The sequence below is a fragment of the Trematomus bernacchii genome, unplaced genomic scaffold (genome assembly GCF_902827165.1).
Source record: "Trematomus bernacchii unplaced genomic scaffold, fTreBer1.1, whole genome shotgun sequence".
In the NCBI taxonomy this organism is placed as follows: domain Eukaryota; kingdom Metazoa; phylum Chordata; class Actinopteri; order Perciformes; family Nototheniidae; genus Trematomus; species Trematomus bernacchii.
In genome coordinates this window covers 1,955,510-1,981,490 of record NW_022987429.1, presented here as the reverse complement: position 1 = coordinate 1,981,490, position 25,981 = coordinate 1,955,510, and the positions used below count along the sequence as shown (strand labels likewise).

General features: G+C 39.5%; 1 protein-coding gene across 1 annotated transcript in view; it reads left to right on the top strand.

The window, feature by feature from the left end:
• Positions 1-25,981, top strand: part of si:dkey-237h12.3 (teneurin-3) — a 139,141-nt gene that overhangs the window by 15,854 nt on the left and 97,306 nt on the right. The window lies entirely within an intron of this gene.

Sequence of the window (25,981 nt, the reverse complement as noted above, 5' to 3'; positions counted from 1 at the left end):
TTTAAAAAATATCCTCTGATGTTAAGTGCTGCTGACATTAGACATCATTCATCATCATCATAGTGTGAGCCATCACCATTAAAAGACATTGAATATAAAGCTCCAATTATTTTAAGAAACTGATGATCTCAAAGAGTGGCAGGCAGTTAAACATAATTAGAGTTGATTACACTTTCCTGGCTAGAACATTTAAAAAAGAAGAAGGGGGTAAAAGGGAAAATGTCTTGTGTTCATGTGCTATCAATTTTTATTCTGAAAACATTGGCTCCAGTCTGACATTTGAGACAAGTCATTTTCTTAATGGCAGTATTCATCATAGTGAGCTTGTCTCCAGGGGGGGGGGGGGAAGCGCTGAGTAAGTCTTTTACCTTTTCAAAATGCCATCAAAATCCCCACCCGTGTATTTGTTCCAGTGTCTGGCCTTTGCTTTGGCCCAGTATGCATTTATGAGTCACTAAAAGCTGGGCCCAACCACAGAGGGGCCGGTAAACATAACCCTCACCTCCTTAGCGCTCCAATCCACTCATATTTGTTGGTGTACATGCCAAACACAAAACCATGTCAACATTCATTGCTTTATTCTCCGAGACAACGCAGCGTCAATAGGTTCTCCATTGGGCTTCGATTGCACCTGCCCCCCGCCACTTACACTGCATGAGCACACACACCCACACACACTCATACACTCCACCCTGCGCCCCTCTGGCATACCTCCTCTGGAGCTTCCTTTCAAAGCGTCTCAAGAAGCCGCTGCTGATTGGCTCCCGTTAATACAACGTCCCACTGAGACCTTATCTAACTCTCTATCGTCTCAATTAGTTTCATTATAGGAAAATAAACAATACCTAGTAGATCTCTATCCCAGGTGGCGTGTTTTTAATCTTACAAAAGCAGAAACATGCAAGAACTAATTTACTTTGTGTGGTAGTTTTTTTAACTGCACAGATTTTTTAATATGCTGCCCATGTAGAGAAGTAGGAATACTGTGTGTCGTGGTATTATGAAATGTCTCTTTTATTTTTGGACCTAATGTCCTTTTTGTCATCTAGATTTCGTATCGTATCTAAGAAAAACCTTGCCCACTCCACCTCTATAGATCTTGGTTTATTTTTAAAAAAAGATTTGAGAGGAGGCATTGCACTTTTGACTTTCACTATTTAATGAAGCAGCTAAGAGAAATGACCCATCCAAAGGTTTCCATCAACTGAATATGCACGCAGAAGCTCCGACAAGGGGCCGTTCAGCCCCACTTATTCATAAATGAACTCAATATTTCATTCTAATTCGCTCTGTTCTACAGAGTGTACGACACAGACAAGTACCGAAGCTGTGCGAACGTTCACAGAGCGCGGCATCTGCAAATGTTAACCTTCCCGATCCAAGTAGAGGAGGTCAGGCTTTTTGTAAATGAAGCTAGAGTTGTCGTGCTGTCGATCCGCAGCTTTTGAAATGATCCGCTGAGTGCAGCCACAGAGGCAGAATAATATTGGCTGTTTTTTTTAAGTGGTACATTTGTATTTAGGCTACAAAATATTACATGAAGTGTATTTTTATAAAAGTGATGGAGATGTCAGTTAAATAAGATCATTTTTAAGATAATTTGCCAACTTTAAAAAAAATGTTTATTGATTTTATGTGTTTTTCTTGCATTTTCTTTTTTCTAATTTTCCTTTTTAAAGCCCGTAATTGAATTATCATGGCCAATAAAACACCTAACAACCTAACACATGTTTTATGATTTTTAAATAAAGAAGTCAGAGGAAAAACGATGTCTGTTTAACAGCTTTCATTGATTTTACACTTAAGAAAATCCCCTGCTAGTGATAAAATCCCTTGAAAACTAAACTGATTGATTAAAGCCTCCGTTTTATTGGTTTTCGAGGTACAATCATCTCCATGTGGTATCTATATTTTAACTAATGGCACTATAACATAGTATTTACAACATTAACCTACAAAACAAACCCGACCCTAAAATTCACTAAGCTTTCAAAATGTATTTATTTATTTTCTTTGAAAAAAACACCTTGAAGACATACAACTCTCAAATATATCTAAAATGTTAGTTTAAACAAATATATAAATTACTTTTTTGAATATAACCCTGCTTATGGTGATATTTTTTAGAAAGTACAAAGGTGATTTCTCCTCCTGCAGTTATTTAGATAAATGCTTGCCTATACCTGACAGTTATAGCTCGCCTTACACAAACACACACTCACGCATCTTTGTATATACACACACATTTACATATGCGTTCTTACTGTCTCTTGTTACATTAGCGCTGTGACATGTACCAGCTGTATAGTTTTAAAACTTCATGCCTGTAGGGAGCTTAATCCTGCGATAAGTGGCACCCTGATTTATATAAAGGATGTTTGCACTGAGCAGTGGAAGTGAAACAAAGTGGAGATTTAACCAGTTTACTGTAATTGTAATTCTTGCAGTATGAGAATCTCTGAAAGCATGTTAATTCCTAAAGATTAGGAGAAGAGAACAGTATAAATATAAAGCCCCATTCCAACAGCGACAAAGTATTAGTTATTTTATATAATTCATTACTTACATCTACATAATGTGAAATGCATTAATATAGTGTTAGGCCCTAATTAGTTTTCCAGTGTTGCTTTTGTAAACTTGATTTATTTCAATGGTAATAGATTTGTCTGTGAATAGTCCTGTATTTGCAATGACGGCAGGAGCAAAACATTATATTTTCTTTTCAAAGACTAGTTAAAGATGAAATACTTGAACACTGCACTGGTTTCATAAGGTGACCTCGGTCTTTAGTGAGGCATTATTTGTTCTGCAGGGTTAGAATGTGGGTCATCTGACGTCCTTTGTGTATTTCATCCCACGCAGCCAAACAGCTGTCAGTGAAATATTTCAATTTGTTTAAATATCTTGGGAGAAAAATGGGAGATGCATAATTGTACTTTCATGCACTCTTGGCCTTTAAGTAAAATTGAATTTTAAGATGCTCTGCAGAAGATGGAATGTAATTTTTTTTGGGAACCCATCACAGTTTAAAATTACTTTTTAAATGTAAGATTCAACACCACCAAAAAACACAGACAACATATTTAAATGAAGGAGAGAAAATGTCCTCATTTCAAAAGGCAGACGTCTTACCTTGTGAACAAAGCCAACTGAGGGGGCCGCCATTCTACAGCTGCTATAGCTCTACCCTGCAATGTATTTTTTAACGTTACAGTTTAAGTGTTTGTGTGAAATAAATATTCATATTTTAGGTCATTAGGTCAACGTATAGCTGCTGTGGTAAAGTGAACATTGAGAAAGGTGTTTTTTTCCGACCCTAATGTCGACTGTGCTGCCTTCAGAATCAATATGATACCCCTCATAAAACATGAATGACTGCACCAAACAGAAACATAGCATGGCCCAGTTGAGTTGTATTCCTAATAGGGTGTGAAAAAGCGAGCACTGACTTGTTAGGTACTGCAGCTACGGCACTGCAGTACATCGTGATGTGTAAACCGTCACACATGAGGTGTATTGTCGGGTGGAGGGGCTTGGGCTCTGCTGACCCCTGGTTAGGAGAAAGGGACTTCCACTGCGATGCCTGTCATCCTTTGTTAAAGAAGCATCGCTTGCCCTGACCTGCACCTTTTGTCCCAAGTAGTCTCAGAGGAAAAAAGTGTGTCCCTTTGATGTTTTCACGGAGGATATCCAGTGAGCAGCAGCCGTCCCTCGCGTGTCTTTACCGCCTCGTTGGAGTCCGGGACTGTTTACGAGGGCATGTATCAGAAAATAATTTCAATTTGTTAAAGTCACAGGTCGACACTGCAGTCGTACACATTTTACAGTTGGGTATAGCTCACAGAAATGGTGTGAACAGTGCCAGTAAAGGTTAATTAAATCAGTGGAGGAGTCGCAGCAAAGTGTGCTGTAGCACAGCAAGCACCAAAGGCTTTTTTGGTGGGAGTATGAAAGCGTTTCAGACACCCCTCGAACATGCTTCTGTGTGCACGTGTTCCTGTTCTCTCACTCTGCGTCTCTCCCCCTCTCCTGCCTCACATACACACATATGCCTGCACACACTCACATATCTCACTTTGTTTCTCACTATCTCTGCAAAACAGAAAAAATAAAGCAAAAGTGCAGGCATTTACACACAAGCGCATGCGGGACGTCACACTGACGGAGGTGACACGCCATCTGTCAAACTGCAGTCTCAGATCTCTGCCTTATATTGTGACAGTGGAATCAGCCTATTGATCGTAGCGTGCAGAAATCCTCCCTCGCTACTTTCGTAATTCAATATGGCACAATACGGCCACAAAAAGAATAAATAACATCTGACAGTTCTTTTTTGGTCAAAAGGGCCGTCCATCTCAACGTGTTTTTTGAAGAACACTACTAGAGTGGCAGAGAAAACAGTTTCATCATTTGTTAATAGGAGCTGGAAAGGTGGCTGAGCTTCATTTCGTTCCTCGTCAAAGGAGGAGGCGCACTTTGATTGCCATCATTTATTGTCATCACTGCCTGCTGCCGCTGTCACCGGTTAAGTGCTCACATTGTTAGTGCTCGGGGTGACAGGGGATGCGGGATAGGGCGATGACGTGCTGAGGTGTCATGGCAGGTGTTGTGCTCATCAGTGTTGTGAAAGGATTTCAGGTTTCTATCCTGGAGTACTTTGAAAGCGCGGAGGAGGTCATTGCCATGTTTCTGTGCGGAGCAAAGGTTGGGGACATTTGAACTTTTGTTAAAGCAAATGACAAACTGACCACGATATTGGAATTTTGAGCTACCCTTTAACAGCTCAACACCTTGATGCATTGTATTTGTGCGATGTCCTGTTGTTTTATCGGTGGACTATATCTGTGTGTAGACAAATTAACATAACAGAAACACATGGTGAAAAACTTTCGGCTCTCACCACAGCTACCCCCTACAGAGTGGATGATATGATTAGACTTTGGAGTGTCTAGCTGAATACATTTGCATGATAATAAGGGAAAACAGATTTTCTTGGAACTACTATAGCCCTTTTATATGGTGATGATAGAATTCATACTAATATCATGCATGTGAAGACACATGTTGATGTGGAAATATGTGTTAATTAATGCATTAATTATATGAAAGAACAGTCTTTGACTTAACTTTTGGTATAAATATTGGGCGACATCAACTTTGAAAATCAAAACCTTGCATTTTCAGACTCAATATTTAGGTTTCTAAAAAAGAGATCCTTTTTTTTAAAATGCTAATTTGCAATTATGCTGTCCTTTTGAAATATGAAAAATATTCAGTCCTCTGTATTTCACTACAGACACTTAACACAGTAGACCTTTTCTTTGTGCATGTAGTGTAAAATCCAAAACGATTGTGTGATCCTAATCAGGCAAAATCAACACATTATTAACATCAGAAAATGATGAGAAATAATCACATTTCATAGACTTTTCTGTCCAAGACCCAAAAATATTCGATTGATATAACACAGAAAACAAAAAAGAGAGCCAAGCCTCACGTTTTAGAAGCTTAACCCACACTATTTAGGCTTATTTGTGCCATAAATGACTCGAATGATTAAAACCGTTATCACAATATTGAGCAATTTATTCTCTGTAATCCCAGTAATGTATGATCAACTGATTGTATCAACTTCAGCACAAAGTTTGACACTCAACCTCCGCCATCGTGCTCATAATTGACAGGAAAAAGTCCAGTTTCAATGTTTGTCCTCACCTACTCTATCAACTTTCTGTCACTTAAGTTTCACCCAGTTCTGCCCGGTATCACTGACAGCCCTGTTTTAGCCCATTTTTGGCTCAGTCTAATCACGTGGAGGGGCCAGACCCCAGGCCATGTTATTACGATTAGGAATTACTCTGCAGTTGTCAATTACGAGGGCCGCTATTTACTGTCCGCGAGAGAAAATGGCTCATTTCACTTCATCACACAGCCTAATTGAGTGATTGTATTACCATGCAATACGGAAATCGTCAGGAAGCCATTTTATACCCTATGAATATCAATGAAAGAAACTCGGATTAACATGTTGGTCCAATTGTTCATAATTCATAATGACATGTCTTACTGGTGTCTCCTCAGCAACCATGAATATTTGTATAAACCCAGATCCATCTCACGTCTCCTGAGATGTGTTACACTGATTGCTTGTAAAGTGGATAAACTATATTGCAAGGTAAAAACAATATCAAGTGTGAATTTAAAGCAGTATAATATTTATTGCTGAAAAAACTGACAAAAGTTGAGCAGTCAGAAAAAACTAGACTGTATATATATCTATTTTTTTTATTTCATATTGGCTAAAATAGATTTTCTCTCTTTTCCTGGAGTGCCGCTGGGTTTTCAGACGACGTCCCCAGACTAGCACCAACCCACCAATCTGTTTCGTTTCTTGTCTTTTTCCTTTCACAATCTCCTTCCTCTTCCATATCTTGGGACACGGGAATATTTGTTATATCTATTGTCATGGTGCTGTGGCTTTGACCTTTGTGCTGCTCCCAATTGGATGTTTGCAATCAAAAAGTTGGAAGTCAGTGTGATTGTTCTGTTGTGTTCTCATCTAAATGTAGAAAACGTCTCTGTTCTGCTTGTTGTCATACTCGTAGGATCATCTTATGTCACGCTTGCCTGTCTTTTCTCTGAACAGTGGGTTTGAAAAAAGATCTTTTGTGCATTGTTTCCAAGGTGTCCTTCAACAAATCACTCAGACAAAACCTGCTGTATTGCAGAAAAAGCTACAAATCGAATTTAACATGCAACTAAACAATAAAACCATTTCAAAGACTCTATTACGGGAAAGAAAATTATGCTAAACAATGCACTACTGTAATAATGATAAAACCAAAATACAAAAGTCTTAACTCCTATTAAGTGGCCAATTATAATGATGACAATTTGTCTAAACACATTTTGTTGAGCTGCCCTAGTTTAAATGCAAAATGTTAACTACAAATTATACAGCTGGATCATTTCAATGGCAGTGGAAGTGTGTTAGAGTCTTTTATACACACGTTAATAAATGTTTCATTAAAAGGCCTTGACTTCAGTCAGGATTTCAGAGGGTTTTCGTCATGTGCGCATTTCATCTAGCTCCAACAATGGCACACATTAAAAGGTTTCTCTCTCTATTTACTTTAGCCGTTTGAAATATTCTCTAACTTTTGTCTGAGTTAAGAGGATGAAAGATGTTGATGGAGCCTTGTACACAGGATGTAGACCTAGTGTGCTGTTTGCAACATAAAACATCAAGGCTATAGCCTTCACTAAGGATGGGGGCATGGATAATTTTTTCCTACATTTTCAAAGGACTGTGTTCTCTTACACTCCACCATTTCAGCCCCGATTTTCCGCTATATGACAGTTTTTGGAGATCAACGACCAAAGCCGCAGAACGGAGGCAAATTGGCGCAAACTCCCTTCTGCAACGATTGCATTGTGTCAGTCTTCAGAGACGCGACCTTAGAGATCCGCCAATGTGGTGCAAAGGCCCGTGAGATATCTAGCAGGTTAAATATCTGGACATGTCTGCAAATCCAAATGTTGTTGTCAAAGGTCCAGATTAAAACAGGTAATTTATAGAATTGTTCATATGTTCGAGGTGCCTTAAAGGGGACCTATCATGCAAAATGCACTTTTGTACGTCTTTTATACATGAATATGTGTCCCCGGTGTTCCAGGGAACTCACCAAGTGTCAGAAAACACAACCCTCTCTATTTTCCTCCATACCCAAATCTCTAAAAAAGGGGCTGCAACGGATCTGATAAAAACTGATCCAGATTTGAACACTGTCCTGACGGCAGGACGGTGGCGCTACGGCTATTGGGCCAACTCCATCAATCAGGAGGAGACAGCCACGGCCATTGCCGTTCGAAAGCGCTGGAGACGCTGTAGTACATATGCCAGGCCTGTAGATGGTGCTGTTCTCACAGAATCTGCCCTTACAAACACAGAGCAAAAAAATGTCAAATTGAGCAAAATGAGGCATGGCTAAAATGCATGATCTGTTTGGTATTTTGCAAAAAAAAAAGTATAAATATGCCTTATATAGGTATGGTCCTACACTATATTATTCAAATATAGCATGATAGGTCCACTTTAAATTAGTAGCAAGCACTCACTGCTAGAGATGTCCCGATCCGATCACGTGATCGGGGATCGGAGCCGATCACGTGATTTTCAAAAGATCGGAATCGGGAGAAAAAAATCGGGGATCGGAATTTTTTTAATTTAAAAAAAAAAAAATGTAATACATTTTTTTTATTATTTTATTGAATGTTACAAAACAAAAATGACCATGCTCACATCTTAAAGTCATCCTGAGGCCTTAGTTTTGGTTTAAAATTACACAACATCATGTATGTGTTGCTTCTTTTGGGCTTGTTTTCATAGACCTGGTTGCTTATTTCTCTCAAATCTGGCAACAGAGTGGGCAGGGCGCAGTGTCTAATAGTAGCAGTAAACTAACAAGAGGCTACGTTCAGCTGGTGCCTCGGGAGTCGGGACAGAGAAAATGTCAGGAGTTTGGAAGTACTATAAAATTGAAAGCGAAGGCAGTGTAACAGCCAGATGCAATGTTTGCAAGGCGGAGGTTCGGCGTGGTGGAAAGAACAGAGCTACGTTCAACACGACCAATCTAATACAAACACCAACAACAACACGAGGAGTACACAGCGGCCACTCAGGTAAAGGCACTGAAACAACCGACACTTTCAGAGACTTTTAAAAGGAAAGAGAAACTGCCCCAGAACAGTGTTTTCACTGTTTCACTGGCCAAAAAAATAACAGCCAAGATAGCTGAATTCATCGCGTTGGATGACCAGCCGTTATCTGTTACCTTTTTTTTCTCTTAATGCATTGCATAAAGATCGGATCGGGAAAAATCGGTATCGACAGATTGTCAAAATCAAATGATCGGAATCGGATCGGGAGCAAAAAAAGGTGATCGGGACATCCCTACTCACTGCAGGAAGCTTAGAGAAAAGTTTTTTTTTCTTTCCTCCCAGAAGCCAGTATCGTATCATCCTATATGCAGTTCAGCTTTCATACCGTTTTAAAGGAGGCTGGCAGGGCTGTATTCAGTCTTTGAAAAACCTGCAGATATTTCTTATGGCAAAAAGGCACTCTCCTCTCCTCTTTTTCCTAGGAGTATTTCCTACTAATTCCAACAATAGTATATGTATATTTTCCATTGTTTGGATAGTTTACTAATACATTTATACTATTTAACCTTTTGTAGATTTGTGCTATGAGCACACCAAGTTTAAGTTATCCATGAACAAAGAACTAGCTATACAAAACATAAAGTTATCTTTTTACCATCTAAAATGCTTCTTTTTTTAAACTTGTCCACTTGAGATACTTTACTGATCTGTATCTGTATTGATCAGGTTTTTATATAGTTTTAAAGACAGTATAGACTGTATATACCACTGCTGAGAAGATAAAACACAAATTAAGAGTGGCATAAAAATGGCTATAAAATTGTGTCTAGACGCGTTATTGCCGACATGGGACATTTGTGGCTGAAGCATATTAAGATGAGTTTGATAGCACCAATATTTTTAGGATTGTTTAATGCGTTATATAAGTAGTCGAGCTAATATGCTGTGCTTATAGAAAAAGGACACGGCACCACAGAAAATACAGTTAGCGGGATACTGATGAGACGTCGTATTGGCTTATTTTCTGTAGTTATGGGCAATAAACTATGAGAGAAGCAGACTTAAAAATAATCGCCCTCATGATATTTGCATGAAATCTTGGCAGTTCTACTCACTGGAGTGATCGCAGCAAATAACCTTATAAGATGTCCATTTGATGGGATTACAAAATATATAAACCTAACTTCACCCCTTAAAGAAATTCTAAGCTTGAAAGGATTTATAGGGCAGGATATGATTGATCAGTATTCCTTAAATTGGGCGTTTCTTCTTCCCTGGGATAAAAAACGTCCCCAGCTAAAGGACACCCTTATGGCTATGCATAAGGACGTTAAGGGCTGATTGGGTGATGGCACAACTACATCTGGAGGAACACACACAGCCTCCTACACACACTTCCTCTCCTGAAGGAAGAAAGGTCACTATCTAGAGGGGGAAATGGTGAGCCATTGTTATGATTGATCACACGGCAAGGTCCAGGGAGGACGCAGTGTCACTTTCATTGTCAAACTCATTAAACCACAGAAGAAGATTCCCCTCCCCTATGCTCTCATGTCCTTTCTTCCCCAGCAGTCATGTGAAGAAACCCTTCCAATGCAAGGAGAGACAGGTTGGGCACCTGGAAGTGGAAAGCCAAGTAAAAAATGCTGAACACACACAATATTTTCAGTGACTACAATATGCTATAGTGGGAAAATGCATAATTGTGCAACGAGAAAAGAGCAGCTGAAAACACAAAGAAATAGAAAGCGTTTTAATTGAGTGGTTTCAGCAGTTATTGTATGGAGTATTAGCCATATTAACAATCAAATTAAACAAATGACAATGAGGAAAACTGCCAAATCAATACAAATATAACAAAATTGATGCGTTGTAGCCAAAGGCAGCTTGCAAGAGGTTTGGAAGGATATTCTGGTCCTGATTAAAAATGAATGATATCAGAATACATAAAGCTTTCTGGCCAAGTGCCCGGAGCAAAGCATCCTGAAACTGTGGTCACTTCAGAGGCGGGGGGAAGGCATTAGGTATCCGGGCTATGAAGGGATGCTCAAGTAACAGACTGTTCTCAGTTCAATTCATCTAATCACCAATGCAAACCTAAGCACTTTGCAGATATGGATTTGAGGCCAACGATTGATATTGTATACCGTGTAAACTGATTCATGCTCAAAGAGAGAAAACATATTCTCGTGTAAGAGGGTCTCTTCTTCGTATCCTGCGTGACCGATCTGAGCAGAGCCTTTTATCTCGGTTGAACACGACCCAACAACGATAAACAGAACATGAAATAGAATCCTTTATTTAGTCAAGAAAATCTTATTTTCGCTTTAAAATCTGGCTGTTACATTCAAGGCCCTGGAATAGCCATGACTGTGGTTTGCATAATAAAATTACTCATGAATTGATATAGAGCTGACAGCTTGCTTCACATTAGCCATTTGTGACTAGAGAATACCTGATTGAATTATGGCTGATAAGCAGCATAACTGTAATGTAAGTATTTAAAGTAAAACTCACTTAAATCCCAAATCATTCATATATTACAGTAAAGACAGTTGCAGTTGTTATGGCTTATATAAAACATATTAATCAGGGTGGTTAAAGGCAATGAGTGATTGTATCCCACCTTCTCTATACTCTCTGTTGTTTTGGATTGTTTTGCCTCTATTGTATTGATCCTGCCTAAAGGCTTCCAAGAGAGGTGAGGGACGTCTCTGCCAAGAGTGGAGGTCACTCAGATAAATTGGCCAGGTTGGCTTTTAGCAGCTTCAGGGTCAAAGCCCATTCATCTTATTAGGCCGATGAATCCTTTTAGAGGCCTCAGCTGTAGGATTAGACAATAGAGCAACACCAGGGCATTATATGACAGAGCATTTGGCAAATAGGTTAGGGCAGTTTCCACCTATTGTCTTTTTCAACATTACCTGACGGAGCTGTCTGCAGAGTTTTGCATGGCAGCTCTAAAGGTTGGCAGGCTGATAAAGAAAGTGTTGATGAGGACGTAATGGGCCATCGTTTGAAGGATTGATTTACAAAGTGAGATTAGCAAAACACTATAATGAAATATGTTCTATAGACAAGCTGCCTTTGTGTTTTCAGTCTCTAAGATGTTTCTCACCCAAAACAATAACAGTTTGAGAGTAAATCTATTCAGACATTTAGGGTTGCGTTATTTAAATATAAAGTTGACTGTCCCCAAGGGGAAATGTGTGTTGCAGTAAAACTTGATGGTTATATCTGAACATAAAACAAATAAACACATCAAAACAATCTTTAGAGGTTACAGAAATAAATGCTTCACACAAGCTCACATAGCAATGTAGATCAGTAAATGCATGGCATCAAATCTGGGGTACACGCTGTTTTTTTCACACTATAATACCGTTTTAGTAATAAACTACACTTTGAAGATGACAACTAACAATTGTTTTAATTTTCAATTAATGTGTCAATAATATAAAGTCTTAAGTAACATCTATGCCTTGTTTTATCCAATTAACAATCCAAAACTCAAAAGATATTTAGCTTATTATCATAAAATAATTTTAGGAAAAATGGCAAATAGTTACATATAAGAAGAAATAACCTGTCATTTTGACTTGAATGTAAAGAACTGTTTCATTTGCTGCACACACTTTATTATCAAACTCACTGAGACTCCGTCCAGAGAAAAGCTGAACGTGCCAAAGTTTGATCTGATGCCTCGCTCATCTCTTTGGTATAAAGTGATCAGACAGGCCAGCTGGGCAAACATGAGCTTGCTGCCTACAGTTTGCTTAGGTCATGTTTCAAGATTTTGAAACTCTGAATCTCATATTTGCTGCCATTTGGAGATGAAACGTGTGAAGATGCACAGTCTAGATTTTACTTAAATAGTGAGTGAATAGTTGGTTGTATAATAATGTCACTTTTTCTAATTTACTTTGACTTTATCTCAGAAAGTACCCTGAAAAGGATTGATTACTGTAGGTTTGACAGATTGATATTTTTCATTACTTCACTTTTCATTTAGCGGACGATTTATCCAAACATCCTACAATAAGTGTATTCAATCATGAAGCAGCAAACTCAAAAATGTAACAATCCTGCAAAAATAATTAGCTAGCAAACGGCCAAACCATTGTAAGCTTCATTAAAAGAGATCCTTTTTTTTTGGCAAAGGGGCAGTCAAAACACTGGGGGGGTTTCAATCTGCTACAGAAAATGTGTAGACTTCCTGCTGTCCAACACAAGTGGAATCACATTGAAATTAATAGAAATGGTCACCATGGTAGTGCCATCAATGTACACTCGTGCTTCTATTGGCTAGCGCTCCGACACATTGTACGTGATAGGCTAAAGGGCGGGGCATCTCTAAGCGGTTGACCAATTACAAAAGAGCCGGCCAGCTAACCAATCAGAGCATCACAGGCAGTATGAGAAAAATAAAATACTTTTCGAATATTAAAGCATGTAAACATGATAGAGTAGAGGCACAGATATGAACCTGAAGATGTGCATAATAGGGCCCATTTATGCACAATAAAAATAGTCACTTAAAACATGTTGACACGTTGTCAAAATAGACTTATTGACACTGTTTTGAGTTGTTTATGTTAAACTGCTGACTGATTCCCTCAATAATAGGATACAGCTGCTTGTCTCAGATTTTCAATCATAACTGTGGCGCCTTTACGTATGGTGTATTTAATGCATTGTTGAAGAAACCCAATCGTGGTGTCAAGATGACACACACAGAACTCCAGTAATTGGATGCCCTCCCTCCCCACCCGCTTCCCCCTCTATTCTCCTTCACTATTGTTGAGAGAAAATTGTTGGCTCTCATTTAAACTCAGTCTGTGACGCTCTTCGCTGCACTTACTAAAAAACACTGAATTACATTGAAATGTTTCACTATAATGGTGTTACTGTGAAATCCCTTTTTCTATTAGCCTCTTTGTAAAGATGTAGCTGTGAGGGTTAATTGCAAATGAATTATAAGATTGTGATGATTAAAGTCATTTTTGGCGTAGGGTTGGCAAAACTATTCTTTTAGTTAACTAGTTTTTTAGACAAGAGATATTCTCCGAGCCGACCCTAATCCGAACTCACTGCCGCCTCAACAATTCATCAAACGTCTCTAATCATAGATAGATTTTAATAGTCCAAACCACCTGTTTACTGCCCACCCCTGACATCTTGTCGTTTGTTTTTGTTTTCCTTGTTAGGCTGCATTTCACTGAAGACGCTTGTTTTCAAATCACTTGAACACTCACTGAGGGACAGTCAGGCTTCTAGAGGAATTTCTTGGAGTTCTCTCTTAAAAGAAGAATGACGATGACATTTGGGACTTCATTAAAACAGCTTGAGAGAGAATTGTTCTTCCACCCTCTGCTTCATGACACAATATATTTACCACAGCAAAGAAATATTACTCACAACAAATCCAGCCCCGCAGTCCGCATGGCGCAGAAGCCATTTTGCATCATAGATAAAGTGGTGGCTATGTGACTAATGACTCGCTCTGTAATATATTAAATCATCTTGACATTGTGTCTGGGGTCATCACATTTCCACAGAACACAACATTCTTTGTCATTTGTGTTATAAGTGAAGTTGGGCGGTTAGGTTACATGGGAAAATGCTTCGATGATTGCTTTGAGAAATCCGATCAGAGCGTCTGCGGTCGGGACTAAATATAAAACAATATGTACACCGATTCAAACAAGACAGAACATATTCCCTTCTTTAACATTTATGCACCAAGTTATTTTGGGCTCTGAGTCAGTTCCTGGAGACACTTCCCCGCTGGAAGATGAGAATTATTTTGTGTTCACCATTTTAGAGTAAGAGCGCTCTTTCGTCAATTACTCATGATAGCTTTGCACAGCCCCTGTGCTTAATTCCCCCCATCTTTTCTCGTCTCAGAGGCAGCTAAGAGCCGAATGAAAGTACAATATTAGCTGGAAAACTGAACATTATGCTAATAAGTCCTGGGCGACAACTTAAGTTGCCTCTGCGAAGAGTACTTCTATTATCTAGTAGCAGTGCTTTTCGTCTCCATTATACTCCACGGACAACATTTATTTCACCACTGGTTTTCTACTAGGGTGGGCCGTATTCTCTCCATCATTTAGTTTGTAGATGTTAGTGTTACACGCGCCAGGTGCTGGCTGACAACTAAGTGAATAATGTGTCTGGTAGGCGAAACTCAGTCAGGGGAAGCCCATTCCCTGGACTCTCCATTAATATCATAGTCCACTCTTTCAGGGGATACTGCTGACATTTTGCTCTCTGTAATAGAGACCTAACCTTTAAGCACGGTAGGGAAGAAGTCATTTTTCATAATCTGCTGTCCATTTTGGAGAATTCCCCAAATGCTGCCTTCTATGCATCTGTCCTCATTTCCCTCCTATTGTTTTATATTTTGTATTTCCTTTAAGAAATGTGCAGGAGTCACCATTTATTTTCAGCCTGCAACAGTATAATATGAAATTCCCTCAACTGAAGCCGCAACTCTCTCAAACTTTACAAAAAATACCTATTGCTGAATATTTTGGGGATTCATAAGACAGATTTACAGCGGGAGCCAGGCCATAGTTGATGGATGATCAGAGTGCACATTTTGTTGTGTCCTAGTCTTCCTTAATTCCTCAAATCCAGACTTGAGTGTTAAGCCACAATAAGAAGAATTGGCAGATCCCTTGTGTCCTTCTTGAAGCCGAGCAGGCTGAAGGAAAGTCATTGTTTCAGCAGCCTGTAATGATGATTAGCCACAATCTGGGGGATCGACTGCACATCGGTCAAATGCGTCGACATCCTCAAAGGGAGAGATGGCCCACTGTCCCGGCCATGCATACTGAGCAGATTGATTGTGTTTCCTGCAGAGATTTAGGGGAAATCTTTGATGTGTGCATGGTAATAATGTGGACACTGCCATGAAATTCAAAGCAACTGTCTCTGACTTCAAGCGCTGCAGCTTTTTAACACATTCTGATACACATCTTAATATAAATGATAATTTAGCTTTATGATAGAATGCAAGACTATGAATGGTTACGCTGATTGGGTATCTTTCAATAGCTGATGACTAGCCTTGCTCTTTTGCTATATCTTTAAAAGATTTGGGTTCATTTCACAATACCAGACAAGTGCACATTTTCATTAAAGCTCTGATAATACCAAAATATGATGATAATGAGAGCTCCTCCTTGTCTGTGTTGTGAGGGTCTCTGTTTCTTTCCCTTTAACATAAAACAAGAATACATGGCATTTTAAGCAAGCACTGGGAGTCTTGAAGTAATAAACAACGTTTTGAGAAGTGTGTGTTTTTGAACATTAACATATTATTTGATAGCATTAGATAATAGGGGGCTGTTGACGGAGACATTTTGTCAGTGTATTTTTTTACCATGGCTAAATGTGATCATAATGTGGTAATTGGATAGCTCATTTATTTCACTTAGGTCTAGCTGGAGGTCTCCACGCTGAAATGAATTTTGCACGGAAACCTACCTTTGACATGATTAATGATTTGCACAATATTTTAGGTTTTGCTGTGTATATTAGTGTGGGCATACACTTACAGTAGGCCTACAGAGCTTCACGGCAACAAAGAAGTTCATTTTGGTAACATTAATACTGCACATGATATATGTAATTAAAGCCAAAATTAAAGATTCGTTTAAGAAGCATCCACTGGCACCATGCTTGGAAATATTCCACTCATTTGCTCTGACTTTACTGGAAATAGCGTTTATTATAGAAACAATGATAGAATCCAGTAAATCAGGGAAAAGTATAGGGTGTAGTGTTGCCATCAATAATAGATTGGAAACAAGTCGGCACTGATGGAACCTGAGGCCTTTCTTTTGTGGAGGTCTTAGTGCCGTAGCGGTGCATGTGAATAATGCATGGTCCCAGATAGACTCCAGCTCCCTCTCTAGCCCTTCCACTCTGGCTGCACTGCTTGCAGGCTGGGGCGCCACTTTTCCCCAGCAGTGATTGGCCGTGCCTTGAGGGCAGTGGAGGAGATGGGAAATCACCTGCCCCATTTAGCCATGCTGTGCTAGCTGCCTCGGCGCCCCACTGTTCAGACCTTTGTGTCTGCTGCTAGCACTCCACATTAGGACCTCTGGTTAACTTTAGTCGGGAATGCAGTGGCACAGAGCTGTCATTTGGATACTTATTATCGCCCCAGACTTTTTTGAAAGGTAAATCTACTGCACAGCTGCACTCCCCGGGTCCTTTTTTCTATTTCTTACCTCTTTTCTTTTTACCCGACAGAGCAGGCATTGTGATTGGCAGTGTCGCAGTTGTGCCACAATCACGGGTGTTGCTTCTGCTTCTTCCTCGATGTTACACACTCCGACAAACCCACCATCCCCCTTTTCACTGTCTTTTTTTGTGCTAGTTTTCTTTCACACACTGACGTATGGTGCTGGTGTGGGAAGCACCCGCTGCATTCTCAATGATCCAGCCTTGAGAACCGAGGGGGCTCTCGGCGTCCTCTCACCCAGGGGTCTCGGTAGGGAGTCCGCTGAAGCTGGGCACCCAGTCCAGCCCCCCATGGAGTGAGAGCCTGGCTGCGGCAACACATAATCCATATTCTAAAGGCCAGCTGGACTGAGACCATGGAGCACAAGGAGAGTAAAGAGACCTACCACCCCCGCCCACATCAGCAACTGAGTACCTCAGACAGCTTTGGCATGTCAAAATTGAAACTGGGCTGAATAGCCTCATTTCGCACCAGGTCTTTAGAGGAAATACAAATCCATTTTCCCCCTTTAGCCAGAGAATTAAGCATTTTATGTGAAGAAGATCTTGGCCAGTTTCCCATATTGTTTACTCGGGTGAAAATTACTGCAGCATCTTTGCCAGTGTGGATACCATTTTCTTCCCTCGTTCTACCGCCCTCTTTGTTTGCACATGGTGTTGTATCGAGAATGAGAAACTTGGCTGTAGGTTTTTCAGTATCCAGGTGGGCTTTTCGGGTAATCCTGCCTTGACAGTGGATGGATAAACATAGATGTGTGACTGTCAAATAGCAGGTATTTCAATAGATTCATATTTATTCCCTGAACAGATCAAACCCAATCCCACGACCCCTTCAGTTACTCTCCCTGCCCCAATTACTATGAGACCAAGCCCTCTGTACACATACTCATACTGTGCTCTATACTCCCATGGTGTCCTGTTATTTTGTATTAGACAACATGGTAAAATAGGCTCAAATACTGCATTGTAGTGTATTTTGCCTCTGTGTTAGGTTATCATTAACAACACAGTGTCCAAAACTGATATATAAGCATTTGTGTAGGATATCGTGAAAAAGGCATTAACTTACCAATGTGACTGTGCCTACTTTTAATTTCTACCACCTCAATAAGGAACATCCTGTGGGAATTAAAATGAGGCCGTTTGTTATTCCCGAAAGAATAGAAATCGACATCTCCAAGGCGTTTTGAAATGACTAACGCAGGAAATGCTTCCATCTTAAAATAGCCTGTCCTATACCAGGTCTCGAATGCCGTTTCTTCAGGATGGATGATGAATATAATCATTTGGGCCACTCAATATGAATTTCACTCAAGCCGTACAGAACTGGGGCACTCCTGGATTACAAGGAGCGTGGTCCAAACTCGGAACATATTTTCCGACTCAAGCCTACAGGCGTGACCAAGCTCTTTGAGCCAATGTGTGGTTGAACGGGGAAGAACTCCCTTGTTCTCAACCCCAGAGGCATCACTTTTGATGTCCACCTTCAAAGGAGTCTTATCAGTCCTTTGCTGTTTTAGTTGTTGGTCATTAATGAAAGCAAGTATTGCAGATTGCTGAGCCCACATGATAATTTATAAAAATTCCCAGTTGATTTGGCAATAGATAAGATGCACTGCAGCACTGTAATACTTATGAGATCGCTCATTGATGACATGTTTTAATTAGTAGCCTACTAGGCATGTACACTAGTTGAAGTCTCTACAAAAAATATATGTTATAAGAAATACTGGATTTCCTAATACAAAAAGAAAGGAAAGATAAAAATGTCTGCCATAAATTCTGATTGCATGGTTTACTCAAAGTTCAATATAATTCAATGTAATACATTTATACCAACTCACTATTTACGACCAACTGAAGTCATAACTCTGGGTTAGAGATGCCACAGTGGGGAACATTCCCCATCGGTTAACAAAGTCTGGATAATACTGGGGTTATTGATTACACCGCATATTTTACAATAAAAATGTTTTGTCAGTGCTGCTCAGAGCGCTTACTTTGATCTTTAACAGTGGAGCAGACACTTTTAGATTTCAGTTTAAGTCAGTCACTGTTGTACTATTTACAACATGTTTTAACATTCTAGCTTTTTTTCTGATATTTTACGTGTTTTTTTCAAATGTATTATTTAGGTATAAGGGGGGAATTGTATAACTACAACAAAAATAACATGGATGGTTCCGTACTAGGTGCTTTGCAAGGAAAATAATGATCCTTCCTTTCATGAAACTATGGTTGTTTTATTATTAAATGTATAGCGTCCCCAGACTTCCCGTGTCAGCATAAACACACCGTCACAGCCATATGCCACAGCTAGCCAATTGGGGTTGTTATATTTTTAATATCTTGACAGTCACATGATGCTATATTTGCTGTTTTTCATCACAATTTAATGCTTACATTTTGATTAATGCAGATCACATCAGTTTCTTGAAGGCGATGTATGGGCACTAGTCGTTATGTGCTTAAAAATAGTCACTGTACAGATTGTTATTTTTCCATTCTGCTGAGTAGGAAGTTGTGTGTTCTCACTATTAGATCAGCTGACATCATTAGCCTTGACAACCACTTATTTATGTAAATACACTGTAGTTAAAGCAACTCTCCACTTTATTTACAAGAACTACTACTCAGCTATTAAACAAAAGATATATACTGTTTGAAAGAAGCAAGCATTTGCTGTGGAGGCAGGGAAGGTCTAATGAAAGATGCTATCCAGTTGCATTATGGGGAATGTCCAGCATCTCTTGAGCTTTGATTGACGTTATGGACTACAAAGTAAGGATATCTCAGTGTCTACTATTATGGCAAATTATTTGGTATGTGTCTTCCCCAAATATATGGAAATGTCAAATGAAATCCCAACCTGAGCCTATTAGTTTTCTTCTAAAAAGGTTTCTTTATAATTTTCTAATAAAGTTGTGATATTAGTTCAGCTTTAAGTTCACTTAAGCTCACTCTAAATGACTACAGATTGAATTTAAGAACATGTTCTTGCTCGGAGCTAGCCCCCGGGACCTTCAAATAAGCAAAGTGTGGACAGTTTTCTAAACCGCTACTGGAGAACAGAGTCGGGCGAGATGTAGCAGAGTGAGTCAGACTGCTGCTTTCACCAGGAAGAAAAAGAGTGATCTTTTTCATTCAATTTGAAAACAAGTCACGGAGACACACAGGTAGCTAACATGATATCCATTCAGTATGTGCATCTTTTATATTTGACAGAGAAAATACAAATAATTCAAAGTGAGAGAAGCTATGCAAACTAAATGATTGTACCTGATATATTTGTATCTATTGAATTTTATAAAAATGCTCGACATGGAAGCAGTATAAGATAAGATGTAGCACTATCTTTCAGAGGGATGTAATGATAAGGTGTGTTAGTATTTCTTTATTTTAAAAGAAACCCAGCACTTCCCTTAATGAGGACGTTGCCATTTCCAGTACACAAAGGACTATATGAAAGAACAATTTCCTTTTGATTAGGAGACGCAGTGTGTGAAAGTGTGTGTTATGAAGTCAGTCAAAAATGGTGCCTGCTGTCAAAAGTAAACAAACAACTGACAATTTAGTCAACGAGACGAGATCAAAACAAGGACTGGATAGCGTTAGCTCTCATCCTCTCATTGACAGACACTGTATAAAAAGCATCGCGTTAATTAATAATTTTTTATATTCCTATTGTTCTGATGAAAGAAATCTATGATCGAATTATCAGAGGTTTCTATATTGCTTTTTCCTGCAGCGGTATGCATCACATGTATGCTAATGTTTCTTCCGATGAGCTTAAGATATCATGAAATATTTAAATAATTAGACACAGAAAGCATATTCTTTATGTGTCATCACAATAAGGAAGGGGAAGCATGTGAAAGTGTCACCTAAAGGTCTGCATACGATTACTTATGTGGCGCTATCCCTCATGACTTCACATCAAGATTTTCTGTCATAGCCTGTCACCTAGCTTGATAATCTTTGGGGATACCATTCCTCGTTTTATGTTTGAAGGCTGGCAGCCTGCCTCTCCCTCCCTCCCCTTTCTCTTCTCTTCTCCCGCTACTTCTTTTGAGGGGTAAACACACACGCAAAGCTCCTCAGCCTATCATCTGTGACCGCCGCTACAGCCAGACAGCGTAACACGATCCATGATAGAGTGGTGCAAATCGCCCGGCGCTCTCGTCTACCATCTCACATAAGGAGGGGGAGAAGCCCATGAGATAGGTTGAGCAAAAAAAAAAAAAAAAGGAAAGACGAAAGAGAAGGAGGAGGTGGGGAGCTGCTGTAGAGTGCGGCAGGCAGCGGTGGCTGGCAACTAGAACGATGCTGGTGTGACTTTTCGGTCCACTAGGTTTTAACCCTTTTGACATCGCTTGAGTGCCATCCATGTGTCAGTGCGATAGTGCTCTCGTGCAGTGTGTGGCTCGTGCAGGAACAGAGAAGAGAAGGACATCCGGAGCGTTCTTTAAATCCAATACAAAGCAGCATCGCAGCTTGAGAAGTGGATACAGTAAAGCCTCAGCAGGGGGTTTGCTACCGGCATCTTTAAGGTAACACTCCAACTTCTTTTAATCCTTTTCTAATGAGCGGAAGGCATTAGCCTACATTTTTAATCTGGGTTACATTACCAGTTCCTGCTTTTAACATTATTTTAGAAGTGTTGTTTTTTTTTCTTTCTTGACTGGACATCTGTGCCGTTAAATCTGGAGTTGGGCATGTACTGTATTGCACCCGTCAACAACTTGGATGTGGCGGAATAATGTTGAATGCATTACATGGGCTGTGCACCGGCAGCCCCTCTGTTCGCCTGGGCCTTATTGTGTCTGCAGAAAGCTACAGACAAGTGTATTGTATTCAATCCCCTTGTGTATCTTCTGTTCTTCATGAGGGGGTGTTGTGTGTTGTGTTTGAAATGGCACTGCTGCCCAACACGTGTAAATTGCTAATACAGTGTCTTGCACCATGCTCAAAAAACACGTCAACATGCTTGGACTTCAGCTGGGTCAAGTCGCTTTACGGTCATCGAGACACAGTAATAGCGAAGGATGTTAGTTTCATTGCCATTTTACATAATCACAAAAGGTATACTAATTATAGTTTTGCTCACATTATCAGTAGAACTGCTTGATTATGTGGAACAAATGGAAACGAGGGATTTTAATATTGTATGAAATCATATATTGGGCGCATATTGCCGTAAGCTCTTTAAACTGTAGCAGAGCGATCACACATTAAACTTGGATTTCTTGGCTCGTTCTCCACAACAAACTGCTGCTGTTCTTAAGAGTCCTCCCACGTTCAACATTTAACATGACATCCATAAAGAATGATGGGTAATGTATGCAAACAGGGTACCCTAGGTGTTGCTTTTGGGTGTTGACTTGCATTTGATTAATCATTTCGGGCTGACGTCACGGCCTCAGAGACAGAGATGGATTGAAGTGCTTAGCAGACCAATAGCAACACAGACGAAGAGTAATTGGTGTGTAGCCAGTGGTGGCCAATGTAAGCAGAGCAAATGCATCAACAGAGGAATAAGTCTGAGTTGTGCAAAGGGGTCACGCAGTGGCAGTCCCACCATACATTTGCAGGTGACAGGTAAATACGAGCAGGTAAATGCAATGAGCTTTTCTTCCGTAGGCATTGCATCTTATGAGGCATCACAATGAATTATTCTGCGAGCCATAAGGTGAGTCTTAGAGCACGGCAGGTATATATTTCGCTGCCTGAATGAGTGGGAGGTGATGAATTACATTGTACATTTATTTTTTCATTTTAACACTGATCAGTCGTGTAATGTTAAAGCTGCAGCCTCACAGAGGTAATAGTTTTTGCTATAGCTGGGTTTTATTCGCCTGTGAATTGGTGTGAGGGGGTGCTCATGCTGTGGAGGAGGTATATTGTGATCTCTATATGTGTCTGGGATAATTAGATTTAAAAAGTGGGTCTGTGTCCCTGAAAGAAAAAAGGAAAATGTACCTCAATGCTGGGTTATATATGCTGAAGGTGAGTTTGCATAATGGCACCCAGCACATGTGCAATCGGAATAAAAGCTTTAATATTACAAATTATAATGGGATGATGGGCTATCAATACTTTGCACAGGCTTGCTTTTGTTTCACGGATCTCTCAATGGACTCAAGCTGCTCGGCATTCACATTAACAGTGAGGTCTTAGCAAGTTTTGTTTTAATTTTCTTATCTCATGTTTCACCAGGCAGCTCTGCCACCTTACTGGCAAACTCATGACAGGACTTCAGGGCCAGAGAGAGCCTTAGCCAACAAAAGGCTTCTGTGCATTATTATGTGGTTTCTGGACCAAGTGTTCCATAATTTATGTAATGAAAGCATGTGCTGTTGTTTAATTTATGTTATATCTGAATGGTGACTATTTGTTAATTATTAATTATGTGTGAATTGGGCAGTGCTGGATCTCGTTTCCGGTTACAAGTACCACGTCAGCAACTTCTCAAACCTGAAAATGAGCAACAATTGCTCTAAATACTTGTTTGTTTTCAATCTCAGAGATCCCTTTAGTTCACTAACCATTCCATTTGTATACATTTGACGCTAAGTGCTCTCAAGGTGAGCCTTGTAAAACAAAAATCAAGACTTTTCTTCTTGTGTTGTCATTTTTAAAATTATGCTTTTGAGGATTCCATGAATATCCTTTTTTGTAAAGATGTTTTTTTTTTACATTCAAGTCCTGTCCCAAAATCAGATGGATAGATAGATGGATGAATACATGCATATTGTATGTGCATAAATACTGTACATGAATATATACATACTGTATATGCATCATACATTTTGTGTACACAACATTCAGATATTCAGATTCCTTCAAGGGCAGAAAACAAGACAAAGCTGACATTATTTGTCATACAGTATTTTTATATCCACATCTAAAATATCATAATAAGCTTTTGGAAAGCATGTGAGTGTGACATTGTCCACAGAGTGATGTCATCTGGGAGTCTTTGTTTTTAATTAAAAGAGAAATAAAAAAATCGACTCACCTGAAAGCTTCAACCAGTGTCTATTGAGAATGGTTAATTAAAATTGGAAATGCACTCTGAATTTCTGAAAATGAGTACATCAGTTGTAATTATAACAAAATACTGATATAAATTGCGGAGAGAGCTGTTACGTTTTTAAATTTTGAATAGCTTGTTCAAACATTCTTAGAGCCTCTGCTTTGCTGTTTGATGATGGTTCACCACACTCGACAAGATTCAAGCTCAAATCAGGTGTCCATTTATGTTAAAACTACAAGGTTGCACACAGCTCATGTTTGAAAAATTAACTAGAAAATAAATGTGCTGGCAGATGGAATAACATACACTTTAAAAATCATATTGATTGACAGTTCAACATTTGTTACCCATTATTACTGTCTGTTGGGATTAGGATTAGAACTTGATATATTTGAGTTTCATTGTAAAAATGTATGTTTCTGTGGCATTATTTATCACCATATTGTGGTTTTATTTGGCTTTGAACTGTGTTGTTTTCTCCCATGTCGACTCCCAATAGAATAATTCTCAATTCTTCATATTTGTGTTTTCAGTGTTGCTCCAGTGGCGTATGTTTACCACGGTGGCAACGTTAAAACACAATTACAAAACTTTCTTCAAAACCCATCATATTGAAAGTTTTGTTTTAAATATTTGTTTATCTGTGTTTCATGTGCAACAGATAACTATGAATGTGGCCACAACTCACAATATAATGATCATGCCTCCCTCATGTAATGGTGATGGGGAGAAAGGACTGAAGCCCCTGTTCCTCTGCTGTTTACTGCGGACATTTACTGGTATCATTATCCAAACAGTGATGCCAGTGGGTGGCTACTAGAGCTGGAGGTGAAATAAGCTATTTAGCTGTTTTATGATAGCAATCCCCAGCCCTTGCTGTTTCTACATCCAGGGTCAAAGCTTAGCAGTCATCTAATCTCCCTCAGTCTCGTAGCTTTCATTAGCGCAGCACTTGGTCAATCAACTCTGCTGCAAGTGCCAAAGTTTGACACATTTGTGATGAAAGGACACGACCACAACACCAATTTAGATCATCATTGTTGTTTGCAGGTTGCTCTCGTGTCTAGTTTAATTGACATGTAATATCAATTCGGTTAAGCATGCAGCACAGTTCACATCACTGTGGGATTATTATTATAATAGCCTGGCCAAAGTTGAAGAAAACTGCAGGCGATTTCAACCCATTACACTAATATTCCTCCTATGTGAGTAAAATAGTTGCCAAAACCTTCATTACAGCAAAGACATGTGTTACAGTAAGTATTGATTTGTAAGTCTGCTGGCTTAAGCCTAAATGTCTCATGGTATACAGATAAACTAAGGCACTTCTTGTAGAATATCTGAATATGTGAAAAAACATTTTGTGCACTCTCCCTTAAGTCTTTTTTCTGTCCTAATTGGCTGAGTTCTCAGAAGGCAGTTCATGGGTGTCATCTGCCAAATGCCAGACCTGTCAGCACATCTGCACACAATAGGACACGTCAGAAATCCTTGGCCTCCTTTCATCCGCCTGCACATCTTCAATAATCAGGGGCAGTGGCTGGGAACAGAGGCAAAGAGGAGCTTTTTATCCCTCAATAAAAGGCCACTTAGGCAGATAGTTCTCCCAAGACTCATCAGCTTTGGTCTTTTTTTTCCCTGGCACCACATGAAGGAATTTTTGGAAGAGGGCAAACATTCAATCTAATTAAGGATACCTTTTATATAAGCTCACCTCTCTCCCCTGTAATTTTTCCATGTCTCTTACCCCCGTATCTCCCTCTCTCCTTCTCTGTCTTTTCTCTTTCTTACAATCCATCATACGAAGCCCAAAGGTGCCCTTTACCGTTACAGTACCTTTTTAGTTAGCTCTTGATGCCTTTTGAAATGGTGGCTTACCTCGCTTTGATGTTTCTTTCAAATAGGTACTAAGCAAAAAAACACATTCAAGTCACGATTTAGACAAGGCCAAGGATGTCAAATAAACGCAGTAATCCAACAGTCCATTACATTTTGTTTGCATACGTGAGTGCTGCACATCATTAACAT